General features: G+C 41.5%; 1 protein-coding gene across 2 annotated transcripts in view; it reads left to right on the forward strand.

Annotated features, from left to right (window-relative positions):
- The window catches only part of FLRT2 (fibronectin leucine rich transmembrane protein 2), a 100,653-nt gene that overhangs the window by 10,606 nt on the left and 62,105 nt on the right, over positions 1-27,942 (forward strand). The window lies entirely within an intron of this gene.

A 27,942-nucleotide genomic window follows, 5' to 3' on the forward strand; every position in this document is an offset into this window, starting at 1 on the left:
AATTGGGTGCAAGGGGCCACACCTTCCTTTCTTCGTGGTTTGGTTTGCCTTGATGTTGGAAACAGAATTTATCACAAATCGTTCCACGGAGGATCATTCGGGAGGAAAACCATCAATGTTCCCTGAGTTCCCTGAAGTCAGGTTGTTTCTTTTTGGCTGGCTTTTCTACCTTAGCCAGCCACGTTAACCTTTTGCAAAAACACAGTCATTACTAGACTCTGTGATGATTTTTCAGACTTTTCATTTTGCACAATAATGCAGGTCAGTGCAAAAGTCTATCTTCTCAGTAGTTTGGGAACCTCCTGAGCCCGTTACCAATAAATGGCCTCATTTATTAAGAAACAACATAATTGCCAAATCTCGGCCTTATTTTGACTCATTAGTGTCACAAAACCCTTGTGGAACAGTTTTTTTTTTTTTTTTTTTTGGCTGTACCTCAGGCCAAAGTCACACCTACAGGATTTCATTCATTCCTCATTCATTCCTGGGCCAAGGATGGAATCTGAACCACAGCAGTGACAACACTGGATCTTAACCCACTGAGCCACAGGGTTACTCCCTGGAACAGTTCTTGACAACTTATTTTTCCATGGTTTGTTCAGTTGTATTTTTGTGGTTGTCGAACCTGAGCTACTTCTAATTTTAAATGTTCTGAGAGTGAGCACATTTATTTCACTTCCCTGATTTGTGTACACATAGGCCCATTGTAAAGATTAATTTTTAATTGTTTTAAAGTTACTTGATGTATGCATATGCATACGTGAAGTGTGTATTTATAAAACAGATATTTGGGTCCTGCTTTTTGATCAGAAGAGAATCTTCCTATCAGTGATTTGAATGTATGGTTATTCTTTTCAATTCTGTATTTACTCTTTGCCCGTGTTAAAAAAGAAAATTTAAAGCTGTTTGGTATGTTAATGGTACAGTGTAAAGGATCAGGCCACAGAGCTGTATGTTTTCATTAATGATTTTATTTTTTCCATCATGGTTGACAGTGTTCTGTCAGTTTCTACTGTACAGCAGACTGACCCAGTCAGAACTATATTTTTACATGACAAATTACTTTCATCGTTCGGAGAAATTAATCTGAATACGTTTTGTTCCGGCAGTGCTGAATGATATAATATTTGAGAAAGAGAATGTTGGCAACTATCCCAAAGAGTTCTGCTAACAAAATGAGAAGACTCTGTAGATAGAAATGTAGAGACTTAGTATATGTTTGTGTGCATCTTTGAAACATGCAAATATATCTGTCTTAGATACTGTGGCATGGGAGTACAGCTGTAGCCTTCTGCTAGGTGCTGCAAATACAGGCCTTATGTCCCCAGTTGAATAGAGTGATGAGATAACCCAACTTATTTTTAATTGGAAAGTTTCTTTTCCAAATAGGTGTTAGGGAAGCTCTAAATAGTTAAAAACGCACATTGCTACGAGGTGACTCTGCTTTTGTGTGAATGGACTAGGAGGCAGCTATACTTTTGTACTCATGAAGGAGATATTGTTCTTGTAGAGGCAGAAGGCATCCAGCAGATGATGAGCTTTTTCATTCATTCAGGAGATATTTTGACCGATTACCAGGTACCACACATGGAGGAAGACCAAGGAGGCAAACAGAGGTGAGGCAGGCTCCCCCTGCTGAGCCCACCCAGGCTGGGGAGGAGAGAGAAGACAGAAGTCCTAACCTCATGGCAGTTGCTATTCTTTTTCTTTTCTTTTTTTAACAGCTGCACGCAAGGCATATGGAAGTTCCCAGGCCGTGGATGGAATCAGAACCGCAGCTGCGACCTACTTACACAGCTGCTGCAATGCCAGGTCCTTTAACCCAGTATGCGGGGCTGGAGATAGAACCCATGTCTCCGCAGTGACCTGACCAACTGCAGTTGGATTCTTAACCCACTGTGCCACAGCAGGAACTCCCTGCATGGCAGTTTCATAAGTGATGGAAGACAGTGCAGTCAGCCCTGATGACTGGGCCAGGAATACATAGTATTAATGAAAAGAGCTTTGCGTTTGAAGAGAGATGGTCTTGGGTTTTGATGCTGGCTCTGTCACTTGCTAGTTTTGTAAACTTGGGCACACTTTAAAATGTCTTGTAGTCTTTGCCTCCTCAAGTTGAAAAATGGGGAGGAAATTCTACTCACAGAGCTGTTCTTCTGAGGATTGAGATAATTACTTAAAACGTCTGCCTGTCTGGCACACAGTAGAGGTTTAATAAATGCTGACTGCAGAGCCTTCTCTCTCTGAAATGATAATGATTTCATTATGTTACTCTCCCCATCTACAAATACCTTCGCATTTCTCTGGAATCCCAAAGAAGGCTTTTGACCCCTTGATCCTGTTCACTAACAAGATACAGCCTCTTCCGAAAAAAATGACATTTTGTTATTCATGCACATACCCAAGCATGAAGAGGCCACCAGAGGAACTGGGCACCCCACGCAGTGGTGGAGTGAGGAGTAGTGGGGTTTAGTGTGGGCCCTTGGTGTGAGAGGGCACAGAGAGAAGGGACAGAGGACAGAAGAGAGGACTCATCTCAATTTGGGGAATCAGAAGGTGGTGTCAGCTGGATCCTGCCTAACTTGTAGTTTTTTCGGTCATGGAAAACAGAGCCTTGCCCCCCCCAAACACACACACCACCACCCCTACTCAGATCTGTGCACCCTTCCACGGGGACAGCACCTGCCACTTGCAGCAAATCCCATGTCTGGACAGTGCCACTGGACATAGTGAGCTGTGGTTATGATGTCTCTGCCGAGCTACAGAGATTTTTATCAGGGTGAATTTTAAGCACTTGCTTCACACAATTCATCTCACACGTGATTCTTGGCAGAGTCAAGAAAATATTTCATTGTAGAAGATTAACATGTAAATTGTTGTTACATTTCTGTAATGCTGCTTCTGTGCTTATAGAATGATCAGGCCTTGCTTGTATAAGAATAGATGTTCAAATCAGAAAACGATGCTCTTGGGTTATCATTTCTGTGTGGCAGTACTTCTTTCAGAAAGGCATTTTCAGTTCATTGAAGTTAGGGAGCGTCTTACTGCTTCTTTGTCACACACTTCTGAACAGCACTCAGAAGCACTGGTCGAAATACACAATACTGGGTTCATTTTCATTTATTATTTTGATTGCTTGTACCCCTAGTATATTTTTTGCATTCTACTCAACACCTGAGGTTTGTTTCTCTCTTTTATTTTTTTTTGACATGCTGAGTCTGTAAATTGATGAAGGAAAGTTGTATTTAACAAGATGTTAGATACCCTCAACTTCCAAGTTCAGAAACACAAAGGCTTTTTCTGTTAAAATAACATAATACATATGCCATATATATATATATATATATACACACACACACATACATACATATGTGTATAAAATCAATACATACATTGATTAATATACACATGTATCAATATATGCATTAATCAGTATATTTATTGAAGCAGAGAGAAGCAGGTACTAGAGTGAACTTTGCAAGCTCTTAATATCCTAGTAAGTAGCTTCTGAACAATCTACCCAACATGAAACAATAAGACTTTGTTTTTCTGCTTTAGAACATGTAGGAGAGATTAAAATTCTTTGGGAAATGATTTAAAATAATTTTTTTTTTTTTTACCCAAATAGGTAAGGAACAAGTCCAATAGTGCTGACAGCAATGGAATTTAAAGCTCAATTCTAATAATCTCTGAGTCCCAGAGGAATGCAAGGCAGACATCCGTTCAAGTCACAAGCTTGTAACTGGGGGTTTTACAAAGGTTGATTTTTTTACCATGTGCCAGGCACCATGCTAAGTTTTATGCTGAGCATTTGGGATAGTCTTTCAGAGGAGACCTCCTCCCTACTCACCAAGAAATCGGATGGATTGACCCAGAGTCGCCCTTTTCCAAACTTGACTCATCCATCTGAAGTAACTGGAGAAGCTGGCAATAAATCCAGGTTCCTGGGCCTGTGGCCTGGAGATCTTGATTTGTTAAGTCTGTGATGAAGCCTGGGAATGAGGGTGTTCAAAAGTTCCCAGGATTAGGGATCACCAACTGATCATTTTTAGAATTTCGTTTGACCTAGACACTCAGTGATTTTATACTTGTCTGGTTTAGAGTCATTTATTAATCTCTGAAAGTATTTTTTCTCTGTATTTTGCCACATAGGAAATATTGCTCCATTTAGCCCAGCTCTTCTAGAAGAACATGGAGAGGGACCAGATGTCAGGGCTGGTTTCACCCTTGGTCGCCATGGCCTCCTGGGTGCTTCTCCCACAGTCTATCAGTCCCCATGAAACCATGGTGCTATATCATTCTTGGCATCCCCAGTGTTAATTCCCTCAAAAGGCAAATCACACCATAGTACCAGTCCCCTGATGCTTGGATTCCCTGCTCCCCTGGATAAAGCCCATTCACACTTGGTGTCATGACAACCTGGGTCTCAAACTGTCACTCAGGCATCCTTCTCCAGCATACCTCCCCCACCGCACCATGTTCAATGATGGCAAGGCCTGGCTTCTTGATACTTAGCCTTTGCCGTACTCTTTACCCCTTACGTAGACCATCATCTGCTCACTCTCCCTTTGACAAATGCTTTTCCCTGAAGACTCCCAGTAATGGCACATTCCCTCCCAGTCAGAATGAAGCATTCCTTTCTCTGGGTTTCCATGGCCATTTGTTTGTCCCTTTGTTAGTCCCTTGTTGCTGTTGTGTTGTAAGGCACCTGTTCACTTGTCCGTCCTCTCCCAATGGACTCCAAGAACCTTGGCTCAGTCATCCCATCTCCCCATGGCTAATAATGTGCTCAGGGCTCCAGGTTCTGCATAAATGTAAGCAAATGAATAAGGACATAAATGTGCTGGACAATCCTGGAAAACAGGAAGATTCATAATCTGGAGAGAGGGGCTCTTTCCTCTTGAGCACCTTTTCTTTCCTATAGATTGGTTGCCCCATGGGGTAAAACTCCAGCCAGCACCACTCTGCCTTCCTCTAAGCAGGTTTGTCAGGCAAAAGCCTGCTGGTTAACCCAACTCTGATCAGCATCAAGCTCTCCAAACCACACGTCAGGCGCTTTCACACGCCACACGGGAAGATCTGTTTAAAGAAGACATAACTTCGCTTGATGAAATATCTGTCTTGGCACCGGGTGAGACCATCAGTTAAGTAGATGTTCACGCAGATGTGGTTTCCATAAAATGAGAAATTTAAGTCATAGTGTTCACTTTCCGTATCGTTCCTGGCAGAGTTAAAGCGAGCGAGCGAAACAAAGAACTTGTGACATTTGTATATTTGCGCTCTTTTTTTTCTTTTTGGTGCTCTTCGTTTTCATTTTGTTTATTTTATCTTAGGCACATCAGTCCCTGACGGAGATCTCTGAGACGAATGAGGGCCCCCCAGAAAGGAGAAAAGAAGACTAGAAATCCTAGATCCTTAATCAGTCTCCACAAAGCAGATCCACCCTTGTCCTTAGGGTTTGCACATTGAATACAGCAAGGAGAAGGTTACAGTAAATTCTGAACTTGCGTGGTTTAAATGTCATCATGATGGTGACCGATGCTGGACTTAAGTAAGGGCCTTTAAGGTGGCCAAGAAATGATTCTAACACCTTGATGCTTTCCTGCTGGATTGTCAGTTGATGGACAGAGGGGGCTGGCTTGCAGGTGGGGGATGTGTGCCCACATACAAACACACTCTGGTCCCTCCTCCCCTTTCTAGGCAGAGTTTTCAGTGGCTAAAAGGAGTGGAAGATGGTGGAACACATTTGATGTGTCCCCACCTCCACCCTTGGCCCGCTCTGGGCTGTCTGTACATTGGTGGCACTTTGCGTGACCCATGGGGTAACAGCTGAGGCGACTTTTGATCAGCTGCTCTGCTTGAATTCTAGGGGATCCTAACTCCGCCCTTAGGATCTTATAGGGTTAATTTATGGGGCTGTTTAGAAACAATATACTTTCCTAATTTTTTTTTTTTCTGTTCTTTTTACTTTTCAGGGCCCCACCCGTGGCATATGGAGGTTCCCAGGCTAGGGGTCAAGTTGGAGCTGTAGCTGCTGTCCTGCACCACAGCCACAGCAACACAGGATCTGAGCCACATCTGTGACCTACACCACAGCTCACGGCAACGCCAGATCCTTAACCCACTCGGCAAGGCCAGGGATCGAACCCACGTCCTCATGGATGCTAGTCGGGTTCGTTAACCACTGAGCCATGACGGGAACTCCTGCTTTCCTAATTCTTGAGTCACACCAAGTATTAGTAAGGCCAGGGATCAGTAATAATAGTAATAATAATTAACAGTAATTGTGTTGATTGTAGGTAAGTTCTACTTAGAGTGCTGCTTATGCCGTTCATGTATTTTATCATCTTTGAGTATTCACAGAAACCCTTGGTAGGAGGTCTTGGTTAGTAATATTGCTAATAAACCCATTTTACACCCAGGGAAACTGAAGTAGAGAATTCCTCAGGTTGCTTATTTTACCTTTGTAGCTGCTGTTAATTAGTTTTATAGGGTCAGGGAGCACTGGGTGATTTCCAAAATCCACTCTAAATTTATTTTTCCAAGCCTTAAAATCAAATTCTGAGAAGGTCCTCCTGTGGTGCAGAGAGTTAAGAACCTGACGTTGCCGCTGCAGCTGTGGCATTGGTCACAGCTGTAGGTGGGATTCAGTGCCTGGCCCAGGAACTTCCATTATGTCATGGGTGTGGCCAATACATAAATACATAATAAAATCAAGTTCTGGGGTCATTGTTCACTGTCTGCTGGGCACCCTGTGGTCCAGCTTTCCATGCTTGACGGTTTAAGAGAGAACTCCCTAAGACGTCATTGTTGCTCTTAGCCATTTTTGATTGGAAACAATTCCTGGGTCTGTTTGTGTATTTCTGGTAAATGGGAAGAGAGAGAAAAATATCGTAAATTGGGAAATAAGTGTGACAACTTTAATGTGTTTTCAGAACCAAAGAAAGTCCCTGGGGAAGTAGCTAGTGATTAAGGAGTCAGTTTTTGGAAAGCACCATTTCTTGTCTTTACCCTTTTACCAGCACTACTAATAAATAGTTAAATGCATTTATCTGAGATTCACCTCTTTTTCCCTGTGGAGGTGATAATGGACAATGGAGTGGCCAGAGGGCAGATAATAGCCTAGAATGAGAGGCTTCTGAGAGCCTGGAAATGATGGAGAATTGACTGTGTTATAAATAGGTCAGATACTCTCCTTTCCTAAATCTATGTAATTGCTCAGGCAGTAGACCCCGTTGGGTGAAAAAACGAACCAGAGGTGGGCTGTTTCACGTTGCTAATGTGAACGTGAGCACAGTGCTTGCAAGTCTTCACCCAGCTGAATTTGATTTTTGACAATCCCTCCCTTTTCACCCTTTCTGCTGATGCATTCCTTGCTGCATGCACCCGAGGTGTGCTTTATGAATCCAGGGATTGTAATTAAGGCCCTTCATTTATTTGTCCTTCCCGGTTCTGTATAAATATTATTCTGCCTAAATCAAATGATCCCTTGCTTCATTCTTCCATTTCCCTAGAGGCAGCAGACCGTGGCTATGTTCTTTTATCACTGTGTGCCCATTATCAGTCATGAAATTACGGTGGATGGGGCAGCATAAGATGATTTCAAAGTTGGATCAGTCTGGATGGGCTCCTTGATGGGGTTGTTTATGCTCAGGTGTGGTGGCAGCGTGGTGAGCAGCTCTCCAGCCAGTCAGCTCCATGACCACGTGAAAGCACCAGCTCTGTTTGGCTTTCCAATGAATTCTGTGTTATTTCTGTCTGTGACAGTGGGATCTAGCTGAATTGGGTGGAACCAAAAACACTTACCATCTGCTGTTTGCACCTGAGACGTGATCAGGGCACAGGAAAGAGACTGAAACATACCTGTGTTGGTCTTGCTGGAAATGGCTGCCTGCTCTGCCTGGACCACGTGCATTTCTCAAAGCGTGGCCTGGGACCCAGGGTCGCTCTTCTCTCTCCACTCTGAGCACTGAGCTCACTTGGATTTTCTGCAGGGGCTTCAGTGTTGGTATGTTTTATAATGAATAGTCATTCTAAGCAAGTCCTATTCTGTTGAATTCATATTTTTTTTTTTTAATGAAACAAAGTGGTATGCTGTTTAGGACCACTTGTTTGAGTTATCTTTGATGACTTCCTTTCCTTCATTTATATCTAACACTAGTTTTATGCATCTTTTAAAAATTCTGTCCTCTTTGCCCGTTCACTTTGGCTCTGTTGTAGTTAAACCCAAGTACCTCTCTCCCCCACTGGCCTGCACCCCGGCGGCTGCTCTTCCTCATTGCTGTGCTGATGATACGACTTTCCATCACTCACAGGTCAAGTCTCAACTTCTCAGCCTGACACTCAAGGTCATTCTTTCTGTAGCTTTCTCTTATCTTCCTAAAGAGACTTAACCTTCTCTTCTGAATTAAGTTTACTTTTATCTTTATATGAGTCTCATTGTGGTGTAAAATGTTACCTGGTGCTTTGTGTCCAATGTAAGTTCATTTAGGGCAAAGGCTGTGCCCAATAAATGTTCGAGGAGCTAAACTGAACTGACCACAACCTACTTCTGACACTTTTGGTGTGAGTGTGTAACTCCCTCTACATACATACATATAGCAAAAGTCTGTATCTCCCTCTGCATATACTACTTCTCATCATTTGAGCAAATTCAAATGAACAAAGTCTGCATAGATAACTCTTAATGTATTCAAATTTTGTCATCTAATAGAAGCTTCCTTTGTTCCCTCTGTGGAACACTTTGTCAAAGCAGTGCACTCTTGCTTTGAAAACAGGAAGGTAGAACATTCCAACAGCATCATGAGCCCTCTGTTTATATTTGTAAAATCTGTAGTCTTTCCAGGCCTCTAGGCAAGAGCAAATCAAAATAATCAGAGGCATTAGACTTGATTATGTTGAATTGGATTCTTATAACTGAGGCTTGATCGCCAAAATTAGTGGTGTGCTAGTTTATACTGAAAGAGATGCTTGCAATATTGCAAAACCATAGACTCCAGCTTGCTGGAATCTTTAAAGGCATCTGGATATTTTGAAAAATACAACAATCACATGCTTTTTCTTATCTCCATAATTGTATTCTTTTGAAAAGCGAGCTGTGTAAGGACAGGGGATGGGGGTAGATGGGAAGGCTGTGGTATTTGGATCCAGATGGGTGAATTTGAATCTGGTTCTGCCTCAGCCAGCTAGGGTAACCTGAACATGTTTTTTCATCTTAGTGTTTACTTCCTCCATTTTTAAATAAAGGAAAAATAACTCATATCTCATAGGATCACTGTGACTAATAGATTAGGTGGTGCCTGACACACAGTGAGTACTCGTAAGCTTTAGTTCTCTTCCCTTTTGCACTCCAGCTTGGAAGAACATGAATGCTGTGGTTTTTCTGCTATTTTTTTCCTGCCTAGATAAGGCAGTTCTATAATAGTGTGTCACTGTTTCCCCAAAGGATCCCTCTGTGGGCCCACGGTACCTCTTCCTCAGATTCTCCATAACAGTATTTCTGGGGTCCAAAAGAGGATACAATACCTTAGAAATAGTCATCACTTTATTTCAGTTAGGATACTTCCCATTGAAGCACTCTTAAAATCCCTTTGCTTTCTGGGAAAAAAAAAAAAAAGAAATCTTTCCAACAGTCTTACAGCCTCAAAAACAGTGGGTATCATGGATTATTAGAAAGGAATTACCCAAAGGGAATGCTCTTAAAACTGCCTGCAGAGGAGTCTGGCTTATCAATAGGCAGAAAAAAAGAATTTTTTGACTCAATTTCAGCTTGTCACTAAACGTGAAAATAGCAAAGCTCATAATATATTCTGTGGGGACGAGGCTGTGAGTGTTCCCACTAGTTGAAATTCTCAAGTAGGAGCTTCTAAGAATGAACATTAACTCTTCAAGAACCCTAGGGAATGTCTCTTAGGAAACAGGTAAGCAACAAAATGAAAGCTGTTACAAAGAGGAAGCAAAAAGGCCAATCAAGCACGTCATTTTATTGCAGACCACGTTGTGGAAAATAGAGTGGTTTGTGGGACACCTTTCACTGAGCATGAATGACCAATGTAATTAGAATTGGCTAATGAATATGTTTGCCTTTTCTTCCTGATATTAGTGTCACCCCAAGTTATGAAGCTGTTTTTCATATCCAAACCCCACAGCCATGCACAATTATATTTGCAGACTTATTTTCTGGTAAAAAGTCAATGTTGTTTCAGCTTCGCCTAGATTTCGGTGTCAAGACTTGTCTGCAGTTTGGAAACACATGTTAGAAGGTAAAGAAGGAATTTACATGATTTTTTTTTTCCTCTTAACAAACCAATATTAGAGCTTACCTTTGATTACACTTTTCTTTGTGGGGAAGTATTGATCTTCCTCTATAAACTAGTTTGGAAATTTGGCAGGGGTTTCATGGCGACATGGTAGCATTTTCTTTATTAGTGATTTTTCAAATAACGTGAATCATTATCGTGGTAGTTTAGCCTAAATTTGGCCTTCTATGACGGGTGTGAAAACAAGCCGGCTTGTCACTGCCCCCCTCTTGTTTCAAGATTCTTTATTTCTAGATAATTAGTGGGATTTCTAGGCAAATACATAGCAGATATTTTTATGAAGAAATGAGTATTCAGATGATTGTTCTTCCTTAATGATAGACTTATAAGTAATGAAATGTTGAGAGAAACCCCTCATTTTATTTAATGGTACTCTGGGTGAGCGTGATGCCACTTTTTCACCAGGACCCCTAAGAAGAAGATGAAAGGATCTGACACTGCAACTCCCATTTCTTTCTTTCTTCAAAATGTGGAGCACAGTGCTGACGGGGGACTGGGAGTTGGCATCTGTGAGATGTGGTGAACAGGACCTTTCGACCATAATTGAAGAGATATATAAAGAGTGGGAGTGTGTGGAAAAATTCGGAAACAGAGGTGGGGCAGAAGTTTAAGAGCACAGTGTGTCCCTGGCAGACATCACCTTCTAGAATCTACTTTTCTGTGCACAGTGACTCTTAGCCTTCTCCAGTGGGTAGTTATTGAGAAGTCATTTTATTTATTTAATTTGTCTTTTTGCCTTTTCTAGGGCCGCTCCCATGGCATATGGAGGTTCCCAGGCTAGGGGTTGAATCAGAGCTGTAGCCGCCAGCCTACGCCAGAGCCACAGCAACACGGGATCCAAGCCGCGTCTGCAACCTACACCACAGCTCACGGCTACGCCAGATCCTTAATCCACTGAGCAAGGCCAGGGATCGAACCTACCACCTCATGGTTCCTAGTCGGATTTGTTAACCACTGCGCCACGACGGGAACTCCTCCTGAGAACTCATTTTTAAAAAGAGCAGTTTGCTCTGTGCCTGTCATTCTCTGACTTACCTCTATAGAGCCAAAGTGGTAGCAGCAGATGCTCCAGTGTCCCCTCCACCTGTCGTGTGTAGCGGGAAGGAGTGGGAAGTGTCGGTCATAGGCACATCCAAACATGACTGCAGGTGGAGAGGATGTCAAGTACAGCATGGTGGCTCAGTGTGAGAATCAGCTGAGTCTGAGTTTGAATCCCAACTCTATTTTTACCTGACAGTGAAACTTGGGGCAAATTATACATTTCATCTCCACCTCTGGTATAAAATGAAGACATTCATAGTTTATAGAGTTGCTATAAAGATTAAGTGAAGTAAGTTATGCAAAATACTATGCATAGTAGGATCTTAGTATGTTGTTAGTTTTATGTGTGTTTGGCTAATTTCCACTGTTTCCTAAGTTCTGGAAGGAATGGTTGGGTGAGTACATATACATGGATAGATGCGTATGTATGTTCTGCCTTCAAATCCCTAAAAGTTTCCTTTTATTTTAGATTGCAGTGGGCCCAAATGGAATAAGTAAAGATTTAATGTAATTATTACCAGGGAGAAAGTGTGGCATGAAATGGAAACCTGAAGAAGGGAACCATTTTCCATAATCCTTTGTATTTTTTTTTTTTGTAATTCACATTTCTCTTATTTCTTAAAGCTTTCAGTTTGGTTATATCATATGACTTTCCTGTCTCCCTTAGTAGGTGGGGTATGTGCCATTATCAATACCTCCTAGAGTCCCAGAGAGGAGATTGAAATGGTGAAGGTCATGTCCCTTTCTGTTTTGTGTCCCTATGTACCAAAGAATCATCTTTTCAGCAGTTGGTGCCTTGGATTGGACTGGATAAGCAGTGTGGAGTAATCAAAAGATCAACAGGCTGGTGAGAAGAAGGTCTGAATTCTCGTTTTTGTGCAGTCTCCCCCAACCCCCCAAAAAAAACCTCTGATTTCTGTCAGATTATTCGACTTTCTTGACCTTGAGTTGATTCATTTGTTTAAGACTGAGCAGTTTCAGTAAATTTCAATTTCTTGGAAGTTAGGAACCTAGCATTGGTGGTTAGGAGTTAGGCTCCTTGTCTGCTTGGGTGTGCAGCTGCCTTCACTGCCTCACAGCCCTGCTGCCTAGACAAGGTGCTTCATCGATACAAGCCTCACTTTTCTCATCTGTGCAGTGGGAATAGCAAAATTAAAACCTTTAAAAAGTTACCATGAGGATTAAATAACCTAATACACATAGAGCATTTAGCATAGTACCTGATGCAGTTATGTGTTCAATAAAGATGAACAATGTGGCTTTTTCAAAAAACGGGATGGCAAGTACCACTGAAGTTTTTGAAAAGCAGTAGACATTAAGATGTCCCTGTGTTACTGACCCAGCAGCCCCAGTCATGCCCTTCAAAGTGACTAAGGTCAGAAGATCATGGAGGAACGTCCCTCAGGCCTCTTCAGTGAGAGATATGGTCCCTCCAGCTCCCTCTAGGAGCTCAGCCCATGTCCGACAACGATACTATTGATGATTCTGCCATGGGGTGGAGTTTCCTGGTGTAGGCAGATAAGACATGAAGACCTTGCGGTTTATGGTGCAGTTGGATGGCTGATCATGAAATCTTTGATGTGAGGGACCTATTCCAGAAATCCTTCCAGGAGGCCTGCGTTGCTGTAACTGATGAGTCTTGCATCTGGTGGATGCTTCTCCTCCTGCATTAAGTCTCTGAAAAATGTATCCGCCTGACCTCTAGACTGTTGGGGGAAGTGGCATTTCTGATGCAGTGCTCAGTCCAGGATGCTCCCATTAAGTTTTAACTATGGGATTTTTGATTTTTTATTTTTGGTAAATTTAATACTTTCAGGCACCACAAATAGTGAATAAGGCAGGGGATCGTGAGAAGCGGCCATCTTTCACCTGTTGGCTCTTTTCTTTTGATTCAGGTAAAATTGTACAGGTGCCTGCATGGGTCACCATTATGAAATACACACCTGCTCTCCTTGGCAGCATTCAGACAGGGCAAAAGGATGCAGTGGATAGTGCAGCGCTGAAGGTTTATTGGCCACAAAACATGGGGTCAAGATAAGATGTGATGGTAAGATCTTCTGAAGGATGCAGAGAGTGTAGGTAGTAGTGGCCAACTTTTGAACACATGCTCCCCAAGACCCATGAAGCTGTCTCTTCATTTTCCTCAGTGGGCTCTGCCACTGGGGTCCCTGAAGGGTCATTTCTGCTCGTTGAACCCCTGGGGATGACAGCTTCTGAATCATGTATTTATCCTCAGATTCCAGCACTGATCAGTGATATCATAGGGATTCAACCAATATTTGTGGCGGAAAGGAGTGTGGGAGGAGGAAGGAAGGAAAGATTGAGGGAGAAAGTAAAAAGGAAGGCGATTTCAGCTTAACCTCCAACAGGTGATTATAAGAAGTTTTGTCAGTGATGGTGGCAGTCCAGCATTGTAGTTTTGGAAAAAGAGCTTTTGGGTCCCATTGAAGACACAGGGTAACAGATGACTTTTGGGGTGCGTTATCACAGCTCTGCCTATCTGCTTCACATACTTGTCCTAACTACCATAAAGACAGCATAGATTGATTCAGTTTTATATTCATCAGCTTAAGAGGTAGGGCGGAGGGAGTTCCTGATGTAGCTCAGCAGAAACGAGTCGACTAGCATCCATGAGGACGCAGGTTCAATCCCTGACCTCACTCAGTGGGTTAAGGATCCGGCATTGCTGTGAGCTATGGTGTAGGTCACAGACACAGCTCAGATCTGGCATTGTTGTGGCTGTGGTGTAGGCCAGCAGCTATAGCTCTGATTCGATCCCTAGCCTGGGAACTTCTGTAAGCTGCAGGTATGACCCTAAAAAAGAAAAAAAAAATAGTAGGGCAGATATTTTCAAGTGTAATTTTGAGGGTTCTAATTGAAAGGGAAATCTCATCAGGAACAAGAAGACAAGTCTCCTTTCTTGTTTTCCTTCTCCTGTAGAAGAAAGGGTGAAACATTTTTTTTTTCCTTCCTCAAAGAGCTGAACTTATTAGAGGGATTTGTTATATTCTGCAAGACCCCACATATACTTAAGTTAAAAAAAAGATGCATGATTGAGCCAGCAATCAAAAAGTATTTATTGGAGACCCAAATACCCGAGTTCTAAGTACTAGTTTAGTGTTCTTCCTGGGAGATTTAATAAACTGTCATCTTGCAAAAGAAGGCATTTCGGAAGACAAACATTTGTCAGTGAGCGATTACAGGGTGCAGACGCCCTTCCTACAGAGTGGAAGTATTATGGGCTTCATTTCCTGATATATCAGTGCACCTAAGAAATACAGTCCCGGATGTACCACGTTTTCATTTTTTTTTCAAGGCTCGCCAGTGGCATACGGAAGATGCTGAGGTTTTATCAGACCACTTCTGTGTGGTTTGAATACCTATTTCTAATCTTCCACTTCTTTCCTTAACTGAATCCTGACTTTCCAGTGGAGCTGACAATGAATTCAACCCACCTAATCAGGCTGAGACTCTCTGTGTTAAAAGTGTGATATTTCTATTTGTAAACTTTAGTTCACTGATTTTGATCAAGCAGTCAGCATTGTGAATATGAGTGTGGCATTTAACCTAATCAAAGAATGGTTATGTTTCTTCAGCCAATCCTTTCTGAATTTTTTTTTAAAAAGGGAGCTGCTTGGAGTTTCCATCGTGGTGCAGTGGTTAATGAATCCGACTAGGAGCCACGAGGTTGCGGGTTCGATCCTTGGCCTTGCTCAGTGGGTTAAGGATCCAGCGTTGTTGTGAGCTGTGGTGTAGCTCGCAGATGTGGCTTGAATCCCGTGTTGCTGTGGCTCTGGTGTAGGCCGACGGCAACAGCTCCGATTCGACCCCAAGCCTGGGAACCTCCCTATGCCGAGGGAGTGGCCCTAGAAAAGGCAAAAAAGACAAAAATAAAAATAAAAATAAAAAGGGGGGGAGCTGCTGCTACAGATTTCCATCACCTCGGCCCGGTTAAAAGAACAGTTCTGCATCACTACTGGATGCTAAGTAAGACCTGACTCTGAGGTCCTTTTCTCCTGAAGGTGGGTTGCTGTCCGGTGGAGTCAGAGGGGGTTCTCTGTACCTGGTCAGCTTCTCATACCCTCACGCCTTGGGTATACATCACGCCCGAAGAATGCACTGATGCAGATTAAATACCTATAACATCATCTAATAATGCCTTTCTGATGGAGATAGGCATCATTCTCGTAATGTAATTTTGGTCCTTAGAGACTTGGTATGCAACTCAGAAATTTGATTTTACTCTTTGTGTAAAAGCTGTCTTTATTGAAGGAGAGAGAGAGAGAGGGAAAGTCTAAGAGTGACCAGGTATTGAAGACTTTTCTTACCACATTTCACAGTAGATTCTGATCTTGACCTCAGAGGCCAAAGAGGGGTAGTGTCCCTAATAAGCTTGCTGTACCTTCAGAAATGAACCAATCTGTACATCAGAATATGCTCAGATTACTGTGAGATGCTACAGGTCAGCAACCTAACTATTTCTTTCCTATCTAAAATCTTAGAATGACTGTTAAGGAGAGAAGAAAATGGGGAGAAACCCAACTATGAGACATCAGCAAGGTGATGAGTATAACACTTTAAATAATTAGAGGAAGAAATAAATAGAAAGGTGTATGCTTTTTTAAAAAAACTTTCTAGCAGTGAAATGTTAATACACTATAGATAGAAGGCATGTAGTTAAGAAATTTATTCTTAAGTCCATCAGTTCAGTCTTGTGAATATAGATGCTTTGTACTTGCGTAAAAACATCTGGAATATACAGATGATTCTCTCAAAATTAAATTGAAGCAATAATAGGCAGTTCTGTCCTGGACATTTACTTTGTTGTTGTTGTTGTTTTTAATTGGCATCCTAGAAACAACTGTATGGATGTCACCTGCAGTATTTGCATTCTAAGAGAATGCCCACGGGGCTGTCGGAAATTATGTGTACATGGGTGTGGGCATGGCTTAGTAATTTTATTGGTAAGAGCTTAATTTAGGTATTTTGCTTACCTTTTGGTGAGCTCTAACCTATATCCCAAATACCCTGCTTTTTTTCCTTTAAATTGGCCTTCAAGTGGTGCTCTATTAATTTTAAAATGTTAGTGATAAAATTCTATGGCTAAAAATATTGTAGCTTTAAAGACGGGTTCAGAGCTGCAGCTTGGTCTAGGGACCACACATGTTCCTTGGAGAGGATCCATTTTCAGCCCAGTATGTTGCATATGCTCTGCTCTGCAGGGGTGCACTGATGCTTAGAGGCAGTTGTAGAAAGTGATTCACCTAGTCCTGGAGCCTGCACTCCTTAGGGTTCAGACATCCCGTCTCTTCCTTGTACTTGGTGGCCCTAAATATATTACTTGTCTCTCTGTCCCTTAGTTTTCTCACCGAGAGCACGAAGATAATGTCTACTGAATAAAGTTGTTGGAAGGATTAAACGAATTAATATGAACAGTGTGCTTGGGACAGTGCCTGGCATGTGGTGTGTGCTCATTGAGTGTTAGTCATTACTCTTAGTTATAAATGATGTTTTACTAGCACAAGTTCTCTATCATTTATAACTGACCGAGTAAATGACTTTGTGAACTCTTCTTGTTTCCTAAGTGATACTCCCCCTGAAAAGCCCCACTGAGCCTCTTATTCATTTGGAATCATAAAACCTAACTTAGTGTTCTTTTTCAAAGCATTTTAGAAAATGCTTTGAAAAAGAATAGATCAACATTTTGTTTTGCAAATACTCAATTACTAGCTTGATGATTCCTTGAATGCAGAGTTCATATCATATCCATCTTAAAATAGCTCCACAACTCTTAACCAAGTATTAAATGAACTGATGAATAAATTTGCTTAAATGAGTTTGTCCTTCAGTTTATATCATTATGAAGATGAGGTATTATTAGTAAGGTACCTAGGTATTCAAACAGGAGATGGGCTGGTTACTGTCCCTACACAGACCCAGAAAGTATACAAGTAAAAACAGAACATAAAAGACACTTCTCAGAATAACTTGTGCATATCACTAGTTCATATTAGAAGGAAAATGACGGTTGTAGAAATAGTTGACCTGGAATTTTTTTTGGGGAATAAAGGATATCACTGACTTTTGTAGGAACTCTCTCTTCCTGTGTTCTAAGCACAGACCATAAGACTAAAGACTCCATGTAGTCTGGTAGTGTGTTTTGCTCTTGGAGTGTGTATGTCCTTTGTGTGTGTATGTGTGTGTTTTCAGTTAGGTTATGACGTCATTTTGTAAGCAGAACAAGAGGCTCGGAGCTCTCTTTGCCCCAAGGATTATACTCAAGTCTTTCAGGGAATTTGTATTTCACCCTGCAGCTTACATACCCTTACTTCAAAAGTGAATTTTAAAAATAAGTAAATGAGGAGTTCCCATTGTGGTGCAGCAGAAATGAACTGGCTAGGAACCATGAGGTTGCCGGTTTGATCCCGGGCCTCACTCAGTGAGTTAAGGATCCAGCGTTGCCATGAGCTGTGGTGTAGATCACAGATGCTCTTGGATCCAGCATTGCTGTGGCTCTGGCGTAGGCTGGTGGCTACAGCTCCCAGTAGACCCCTAGCCTGGGAACCTCCATATGCCGTAGGTGCGGCCCTACAAAGCAAAATTAAAATAAAATAAAATAAAATAAATAAAATAAAAATAAGTAAATGAAAACAAACAAAACAAACTGAGTAGGTAGAAAGAGAGAACTGGAGTCATGGCAAGGGGCAGGTGATCAGCTGATTTAAAAGGAGAAGTAAAACAATGGCCGATGTTCCTGGATAAATGTCGATATGCATTATTAAATGAAACAGTGGTAAAATATAGACTGTCAGAAGCATTTCTCTCCTAGAGACACAGGGAGAATTGAAATGCACTTTCAAAGGAGAAGTCTTTTTCAGCGTTTCTTCAATCATTTTCTGTTTGAAGCTTTAATTACAGTGCTCCTTGCTACCTCCTCCTTTCAGTTTAAAATCACATCGCAAAAGAGAGGGAAGATGCAATTGCTCAGATGAGCAGCAGGCATCAGTGTTGAGGTGTTTATTCACCAGGGAGTTCCTGCTACCTGATTCCCCTCTAGATCAACATTTTGTTTTGCAAATACTTTTGTATCTTGTATATTGGAGTGTTTCTTCAGAGTGATTGCTGTGATGCTGCTATTGCCAGAGCAGTTAACAGCCTTTGGGAAATAATGTAATCTGAACTAAGGGAACTAGTCCTTCCCATCACATTTTATGGATCTGGTAATGTGGGTGGCTAGTGGCTTCCTAAGAGTTTAGTGTCTTCATCGAAGAAACCTATATTGTGTTAAATATATTAAAGCATATTTATGTGGCCAGATAAGTACACACATAGGCGTACACACAGACAGGTACACATGCCTATGCCTACACATATACACCCACATATAATGTCATAGTTTCTCCTGCTGAAGATTTGGTTCCCAGCCCAGCTGACACATGCTTTTTGAATAGGAGCTCAGCCTAGCAGTACAGAGGTGCAGGGGACACAGCCTCTGCCTCAAGTTTTCAGGATCTGTTGATAGATGGACAAAAGGGCAAGCTGTGATAGTGGGGGGGGTCTGAAGCAGATTAGAAATTGGGCTCATTTCACCTCTGGGAACCTGGGAAGGCTCCACAAGGATGTCACCTTTGAGCTGATCTTCGATGAAGGCACAGGAATCAGCCAAGCAGATAAGCAGTTCAGGTCTACCAGGAGAAGTAAGGAATTACTTTGAGGCTAAAATTTACACCAAAATGGAATATGAGTTTTATTCTTTTGTTTCCAAATAGTTCAGCTGTCCTTGGAATGCACTGCCCGGAGGAAGGGGAGCCAGGGAGCTAAACCATAGTTGCAGATAGTAAAGAGTATATGTGATATTTAATACTTGTGTATGTATACATATATGTGCAAAATATTTGTACATTCAAGTGCAAATAATAAATACATTATTTATAAAATCATTTTACACCTTTTGTTTTTTTCTTTTTAACGTCTTAGCAGCTCAGCGAGTTAGAGGGATAGGATCTTTAGTTTTCAGGTAAGGAATGGGAGGCTCACAAAGTGCTGTCACTTGCATAGGATCATGTGATTCCTTTTCCCTCCAGGGATGTCTTGGGACTCGCTGCATCCCCAGGTCCATGCTGCCCATTGCCACTGTGAGGTTAGAGGGCAGGTGACAGGCTAGATCTGAGATCCTAGGCTCCCCTCCCCAGCGTCAGCAGCATATAGTGGCTTTCCTGTCTCCATCGCTCTCGCTTCATGTTGAATGATGTGAATCTTTCCAATTGTCTCAGGAAGCCCTTAATGCTTTGAGCAGAAATGTTGACTTTCTTGCAGCTTGGCCAGAGCTGCCCCCTTCTCTCCACAGGGATTTAAACAGATCTCTTTGTGTTGCTTCCTCATTTCTGTACCCCAAAGTGCTTCTGCTGGACAGCCAGTTTTGTCTGTCCCAGCTCTGACTCCTCAGAGGATGGGTAGGTTTATCCATTTCTATTTTGGGTTTTACATCTCTACCGAATGTGGGTCTGTACCCGCCTGAGTGTAACGACTTTGTTTTCCCTCATTTTTAGAGGTGAGACAGTGTGAACAGACAGTTCCTTGAAACAATATCCAGGATCAGGAAGCACGAAGGAGAAAAGCATCTTAACCCATCAGAATTAGAGATGATATCACACACACCAAAAACTGACTCCTAATAAAGACAGTCTTCACACATCAACTCTATGCTATGTGACAAGTAATTTGTAGCAGCTAAAAAAAAAAAAAAAGTGGTTCAAGAGAAGAAAATTGAAAGGTGCTAGATGCAGTGTGACTAGTCAGCCTGCTCTTGGGCTCTGAGATGCTTGCGAGACATTTTAAAAAGTAAATGAAGAATGTTCTTTTCTCTCCTTTTCTTCTACAATTAGATCTTTTTTGTCTATGAAAAAAAAATGCAGAAGAGCAATTATGCTGCTGACTTAATTACTCTCCTAATTATAATGATAACCTTGTCACATTATCATAATTCCCCACACAGAAAATGCAAGCTCCAAACTGCACCAATATTTGGTAATTTTACCTTGTTCATGGCTTGCTGTTGATGCAGAGAACAAGTACATTTTTTTTTTTTCCGCATGACTTCTCTGTTGCACGATAGATACTTCTTTGCCTCAGAAGCTGATAGTACATTCTGTCTAACGTGTGTGCCTCACCACCCGTGATTTCCGTGCCGCTTTTTAACATCTCCTCAGTTTCAGAAGCGATCTCCTGAGCAGTATGTAATTCTCCCCTGGCTCTTTGATGGTAATAGGAGCTGTGAGTGTCTGGAGAAGGCAGCGCACAGCCTGGGGTGAGAAAGTAGCTGTTTATCAAGGTATCTTCCCATCTCAGTTTCTGTTGTTGTAAAACGTTACTGTGCATGTTCTGTGAGATTATATCCGAGAGGAATTTGTCAGCCATTGTCAACATACTGTAAGGAATAAGGATGCGTAGTATTCTTGTCAACTTAATTTCATTCTGCATTGCTTTGCCCTCATTTTCAATGAGACTGACTACAGGGACACTTGTTTCATGGAGCCATCTGTTAGGTTATAGATTGTGCAGAATGAGTGCTAGGAATATACTAGAACATTCCCAGAATCCCAGCAGGTAGAAGACAGGCTTCCTGATACATGGGTCTCGCCTGCATGGAAATTCTTTCTCCAGTTATTACAGCAGATGATACTGTTGACAGCGAATAAAGTTGGGGAAAGGCGACCTAGTATATGATGATAATGTTGGAGGGAGATCACGTAGCCTCACGTCGGAAGCCTTTCCAGGTAGAATGGTAAATTTCTCTTATTTTACAATGTATAATAATGTAATCCTGAAAATCATCAGTTCTTTTGACAGCCCCAGCCTTGAGTAAAATTACAAAATTGTGTCAGTTGTGGTTCTTACTGTCTTTGTATGTTGTTGTCATTCAGCCTTAGTGCTCCTCCAATCCCAGAGACACCTATCCTCACTTCCGTGGGACACTTCCGTGGCCATATTTCTATTCTGTCCTCAAGCTCTTTCCAAGAAAACTGGTTTCAAGATAAGTTGGAACTCATTCCCGCTCTAGTGAATATGACTGACACCAATACTCAATATTTGTTTTTTGAAAGTTTTTATATTTTAAAACAGTAAGTAGAGCCTTGACCTAAAGGCAAATCCTTTCTGCAGTGAATGCTTGGAACAGCTACTGAACAGCCGGGAAGAATATTCAAGAATAGAAAGGCGTCATTTCCTTCTGAGAATTATCCCTCCCCCGGGCAGCTTCTGGAGTCCATCTGACTTAGGTTTCTCAAGGAACATTGCATTTCATATAGACATGGATATTTCCGAAATTCAAACCCAGAGTGATTGGAATGTTATGTAAACAGTGTGCATTGTGTTGTGTGATTCCTGGATGTTCATGCAGGACGTGTGGCAGTTGGCATCAAGACCACGTCTGAGAACAGTCTCTACCATTTTTTTTTTGGCTGTAAGGCAGTTTATTTGAGTTTTTGGAAACATAGTCTCCTCCTCTGTAAAGTAAGGTGAACAATACCAACTCATGGCTCTGTCCAGGGAATCAGATGAGGTGATAGAAACATGGAAGAGGGGGAGAAAGTAGATGGGGGTATGATGTCAGCGACTTGAGGCTAATTCCCAACGCTCAAAGCTCATCCCTATTCCACCCATTTCTTAAAAATCAAGATGCGAGCTTTCTAATTTATTTCATAATTGTCTTAAAGGTTGTGATGCTTTGGGGCATCAATTATTTCCCTGTTCTTTAGGGCATTCTTTAGGCAAAAACAGTTCAATAACAGGAAAGAATGCCATCACATGATTGCATCATGTTCTTCAAAATGAAATCTATTGATGGTTGAACAGTATAAACAACAAGGAAGATAATCGGTCAGAGAGACCCAGGGGAAATGGCCCAATGAAATTAAACCAAGGAAATTTTATACCGTGAGAGAAAATCAATGGACTGTAACAGAACCCTGCAAGAAGAGAGAAAGCTCTTGAGTCCCAGAGACCCAGAGGTGACTGAAAAGCTGTGTGGACTAGAATCTGGACTCCTTGGTTTGCTTTTTAAAGACTCTCAACTGTGTTAAGTATGAGGATAAATAATAAAAAACATTTTTAAATGTGTTTTTTTCTTACTTAAAGTTAGCCAGAAACATCTGGTAGAACATCTAGTCCTTAAGAGAAACATTTGCTGTTTTTTTTTTTTTTTAAGAATTATGGTTTTTTAGACAATGTTGTTCAATTTAATCATTGTATATGTATATGTTCATGTTCCTTTTTTTTTTTTTTTTTTTTTGCTGCACCCCCAGACGTTCCTGGGCCAGGGATCGAACCTGTGCCATAGTGGCAACCCAAGCCATTGCAATGACAATGCTGTGCCCTTAACTCACTGAACCACCAGGGAACGCCTAATGATTACAGAAGCCTTGTGAAATATGAACTATTACAGTTGTGCCCAGGTATCATAGCAGTTGCCTTTGTCACCAGGGTCATACAACCAGGAGGCTATTTGATTGGAATGGGACCAGTTCTGTGTGCTTCCAAAGTCTATGCTTTTCACAAATGCCAGATGCATTGAATGCCCCCGTCACTACTTCATTTGTGACTGACATGTTTCAGATCTTCGGTTACCTCCAAACCCTAGTACCTTATGTGATTTTGGGAAAGAAAAACAAGAACAGAGTCGGGCTTTTCTCTCAAAAGGTATGAAATAGTGCTTACATTTTGTCCTGGATGGAGGGTGTGTCTGATATTTGTATATGACTGCATAGGTGGTAGTTGACTCTAAATCTCCAGGAAGATAGTAGGGTTAAAAGGAAGATGGGGTTGACACAGATAATAATCCCAGCATGAAAAGGTCTTTAAAAAAAGGATTTCCTATGTTTGAATGGACAGCTGGATGTAAGGGCATGATGTTATCATGGGAAGTATAGGGCAGGCAGGAGGGTTCACTCTTCAGTGAATTGGGCTCATGTTTACATGGCAGAAAGCCAAAGTGGTAGTTGGCAACCTGTTCTTCTTTACCTGATCATGAAGACTGTTATGGCCACATGACTTTTTTTTTCATGTCTCATGGATTGATTTGGCTGTTGATTATGTATTGCTTGAGTTTGGAGGGATAGGTTTAGAAGCTTTAGTGGTTTTTTGTTTTTTGTTTTTTTTTTTAACCCTTTGGTGAGTACCAATTTGGGAGTGTTAACAGGAACTCTGGTTTTCCTTATTTTGGTACAAATCGATTACCTTAGAGATATACAAAATAATAAAAAATGAAACAAACAAAAGCCATCACTCCATGTTTAGATAATTAAGAGCCCAAATCGCTACATGTCTGTTGGGCCAAATGTGTTTATGGAAGATCTGTTTGAAGACATGTTAACTTTGGCAAAAGTGGCTGGTTTTCTGAGTGTGCCATTAGACTCATAGGTAACACAAAAAGAAAGTATATGGAAGTAAAGTTTTGTCATAGGAACCATTTTCCGTGTCTTTTTGTAGACATGAGTAACACTACTGCAGAAAAATACTCCTGTAGCTATCATGATGGACACAAATGATACGCAATTTAATGTAATAGTTCTTAAACTGGGCAGCTGTGCAAAATCAGCTTCTTCATCTATATGATGAGCATTATAATAGTGCTGATCTCAAGGGTTTTTGTAGTGATCAGGCTTGAGATTCTATCTAAAAGTGATTTGCAAGTTGAAGACAGTTATTCATGTATAAGTCCTAGTGGTGACTGTTATTCTGATTGTGTGAAGTGGTTCATACATTACGACATATTTCACGTGGCTTATCCTGTCTTGTCTTAAGTTCGTACAATAATATGCATTGAAATTTATTTCCTTTTGTTTAAATAAAATTGTTCTCCTATTTCCTGAATAGCCATGAATTAGTTCTCAATTGCATTCCTGGTCTTACCAGAAAACAAACAATTTAATTTTATAATTCAAGCAAGTCTTTGGCATTTAAAAATATTGCTTTCTCAATATTAAAGAGAATTCAAATTCTGGAATTGTTCAGATCTACCAAATTTATATGATGTAAAAAGGGAAATGGTTGAATATGCACTGGTTGTTTCATAGTGGAGATAATATATGTATCTTATGATCTCCTGTTTTATCTTGTTTCTCTCTTACCATTTCTATGACAGGAAGTAAAGAGTAGTGGAGTTATGAACTATGCCAGTCTTAGGAACAGAATTTACAAGATTTTATATAGAACATTCAAGGTACGAAGCCACAGAAATCCAAAAGTCTTATTTTAAACTAGACTTCCCCTACTGTCATTTCCATGTCTTTCAGGGATCTTAGGAAAAAGGAAATGGGATACCCTACTTCAAAAATTGTTTTGTTTGTTTGTGTTTTTATTGAGGTGAGGATAACAAAATTCTTCCTGGACCAAATGTCATGCAGCCCACAGTGTCATGTATTGTTTTTGCATAAGAGAAGTGATATTAATATTCGCAGGATGGATGGAGTTATAAAAATAGCTTTTGTCATAATATCACTTGTGTGCTATTACTTTTCTCGTAAGAACTCTGTCACATTCATTTGCAGTTAAAATGTGGCTATGAGACAAGTGGCTTCTGCAGTTGTTTTAATGGGCTGGGTGTAAAACAACGACCTTGATGGAGCGCTTCAGAGGGTCATATAGCATCTAAAATGCCAATAGTTTCTTAATCTGATGAACAGGAATATTACCACCTCTGCAGTACATGCCTAGCCAGCGACTGAATTTGTTTATTTTTTAAATTTTCAGATAATTTCAGGAACCAACCCCACAGAGATAGATTAAGATATAGATGCTTGAGAGTCCTTGTGCTCAGGTTATTGGTTTTAAACACAGGCTGTTAGCTTTTTTAAAAGGCTTGCTGTTTGAGGTTGTCATGCTCAAAAGACACTTGGAAATAGCATCACAAGACTCCTAGATTGAAAGAGCCATTGCAGATCATGAAGGAAAATGTACTTGACATGTGACACTGATGTATTCGTACCTATTGAATCCATGGGGCCTTGGGAAGGTTTAGAACCTCTAATGGAATTTATTACACAATGCCTACCAACCTGCCATATCTTAAGGGAGAAAAACCATTGCTTTGTTAGTCCTCCAGACAAAGACTTTACTACTTTCAGTAGAGGATGAATAAGCAAAATGCACCAGTTTTTGGAAGATGCTCCCCCACCCCTAATCACTAGAATAAGAACGATGGGTCTCTGCTTTCTGCCAGATCTTCTAGGCTGTGCTGACAAATTAATCAGGATAGGAAAATGTTAAGTTTAGGGAAATTTGCAAATGCTCCTGTACTAGCAGTAGTTTTCTCATGAATTATCCCAATGATTCATACGATAGAGACTAGAGGACAAAATAGGATGTACCCGGACAGAAATCCACTTTCCTGTTGGCACTTGCCCAGTTCACTCCGGTTGAGTGCGCTAAAGAGTGCACGTGCGTCAACAAGCAACAGTCTCTAGATTTATCACAGGGAACAAAAATCAAAGTATTGTGGCCCAAGTACTCTGAGGAGCCATCATGGGTCAAGGAGGACAGTATTCACTGCATGAATTATTATTATTGTTGTTGTTGTTATTATTATCACCACGTTCAAGAGAATCATTTTGATTTTTCAGCCTTTAGGATAACGCTTGGTAAATTCTCAAGTCTCAGCCTAAAGGAACTGCCCCCACCGCTTCCATGATGTGTGTGTGTATGTGTGTGTGTGTTTAAGATGGGTATGTCTTCGTTATTTTGGGAAAATTCAGTCTTTAGTGTTGTTCCATATGCATGGTAGGCTATTCAGAGTTTATATTCCTAGCCTAGTTGTAAGGAGAAAAAAATGTCATCTGGTGGCTGAGAAATAGTTGCAACGTGGCATCCTATCAAATCTTTGGCATGACTGAAAAGGAACAGATCCCTTCAATGTATCAGCTTTCCAGGCATGAGCCAAGTGTAAACATTTTTCAGTTTGGTCGTTTGTGAATTAGTCATAAGGAAAAAACAGTCCATTTCTGCCAGATGAAGGGTCGCACAGTGCAGCACTTTAGCAGTATTAATATTTGTATTGTGACCAAAAAGTGAAAAGAGTGTCCACAGGTCACCAGCATTTCTCATGATTCAACCATCGTCGTTGGAAGTTGGAGGAAGGACACATCTATTGGAACCTATTTAAACGAAAAAATGTGTGGATGCCTGCACTCCGTGGCAGTCTTTTTTAAGGGAGCAAGAGAAGGTGTGTGCAAACACAGCCATAAATTGGGAGCCGGATAGTGGATTTGAACTTTTCGGAAGTGGTTGGACCCAGCCCAGTTCAACTGCCGCATGTGCCAGGTCCCCTCAGAACTGCCATGAATACCTGGGCAGTGTCTTGAGCATCATGGTACTCCCATGGTTGGTTTGATGCCTGCACGTAGTAGAAACGCCAAAGGTATTTGGAAGCCCAGAGCTTCCTTCCACATACTTCGTCTCTTAGACCAAAACAGAACTTTCCAAGAAGACGCACGCTGTCCATATGTCATATGTGTGTTTGCCCTGTTGCCACGTTATGTGGATTAAGAGCGTGGATTCTGGAGCCAGACCCACTGTCTGAGTTCATAACTCAGGCTTGTCACTTACTTGCCTAGGAGCCTGGGCAAGGTCCGTTATCACTCTGCCTCAGTATCTTTCTCTATGCAATGCAGACAATGATGTTATCTGCTTGTAGGGTTGTGGTGAGAATCGAATGACTTAATATCTGTACAGCGCTGGGAAGGGAGCCTAGCACAGGGCAAATGACTGAATACATTTTGTTTTCCTGCAAAGATCAGGGGAAGGTTCAGTTAAGGTCTGTGAACAGCCCAACTTACCCTCCTCTTCACAGGTGGATTGCAGAAGGCTTGTGCCGTTTCTCTGTAGAGCAAGGGGTCTTACTCCTTACTCAGAGATTAGCCATCTCTGTCCTCCTCGTGGTGGGTCCTTCGAGAAGGTACCCCTTTCCTTTCTTTACAGGGGGACAAGGAAATGAAAAAGCAGTAGGTGCTGCCTCTATTTGTAGAACCTCGTTGACCTGGGGAAGGAGGGCGCTGGGGGAGGACTGTGGGCCTTTGAGGCAGAGCACCTGGTTTTTGTTCCAGGCCTGCCCGCAGCAGGTCACTCAGTTTCTTACTGAATGGAGTTTCTCTGCCCTGCTCGGACAATGGAAGGGCTTACTGTGAGGTGGCTGAATGCTGTAATTAAAAAGGTGTGAGGGAGGCAGTGGTACCCAGACCATGGTCATTGCTAGGTCTGTGTCCAACTGAATTTAATTTTCCTTCCTGTATAGTATAGACTGAGATTTTCCTTACAAATAATGCTCACATTCAGGAAGCCTGGAGCAGTTCTGCATCAAATGGCATAAAAGACAGTGATTGAGCTCCACAGTAGCTTACCTGCCACTTCTTTTGTCTTTTCTTTGTTTCCATGAACTTCCTGAGGGATCCAGGGTCCTGATCCTGCCCTCCCTCCCCCCTCCATTAATGAGGGTGACTCACTGTGGAGACGCTCCTTGGCTGCTCCCTCCTCCTAGTTTTGGGCTCTTTACCTTTCTCCTTTTAGTTAGTTGACCTTTTGACATCCATTTTCA

The sequence above is a fragment of the Sus scrofa genome, chromosome 7 (assembly GCF_000003025.6).
Source record: "Sus scrofa isolate TJ Tabasco breed Duroc chromosome 7, Sscrofa11.1, whole genome shotgun sequence".
NCBI classification, from domain to species: Eukaryota; Metazoa; Chordata; class Mammalia; order Artiodactyla; family Suidae; genus Sus; species Sus scrofa.